The sequence below is a fragment of the Camelina sativa genome, unplaced genomic scaffold (genome assembly GCF_000633955.1).
Source record: "Camelina sativa cultivar DH55 unplaced genomic scaffold, Cs unpScaffold12387, whole genome shotgun sequence".
Taxonomy (NCBI): Eukaryota; Viridiplantae; Streptophyta; class Magnoliopsida; order Brassicales; family Brassicaceae; genus Camelina; species Camelina sativa.
Genome location: NW_010933427.1, coordinates 1 through 356, shown reverse-complemented (window position 1 = coordinate 356; position 356 = coordinate 1). Strand labels below are relative to the sequence as shown.

At 39.6% G+C, this 356-nt stretch overlaps 1 long non-coding RNA gene across 1 annotated transcript; it reads left to right on the top strand.

The window, feature by feature from the left end:
- LOC104775337 lies at positions 1-356 on the top strand. The gene is made up of 3 exons (XR_765847.1): positions 1-10; positions 100-198; positions 277-356. It is a non-coding gene; the product is annotated as an uncharacterized LOC104775337 (long non-coding RNA).

The window sequence follows — 356 nt, the reverse complement described above, 5'->3', positions numbered from 1 at the left end:
TGTACATGTGGTAAGTTCATTTCTTTGCTGTATAAGATATTGTGATCCTGTGGTGGCTCTCTTCCTGGATACTCCATATGATGTTCTTTTAGTTTTTAGATTCCAAGCAAATCAGGCGGACAACCAGAGAAGAAAGATGTGCTCTTGGAGGAACACGATCCTATTTGGCTGGAGCTTCGACATGCACATATAGCAGATGTGAGTCTGATGCCTAGGTCTTTATTTCACTTTGGTATTAGAAAAAAGTTAATCCTCTTGACCTGTGTTTTTGATCAGGCTAGTGAAAGATTGCATGACAAGATGACTAATTTCTTATCGAAAAACAAAGCTGCTCAGCTTCAGCATGGTAAGAGGTA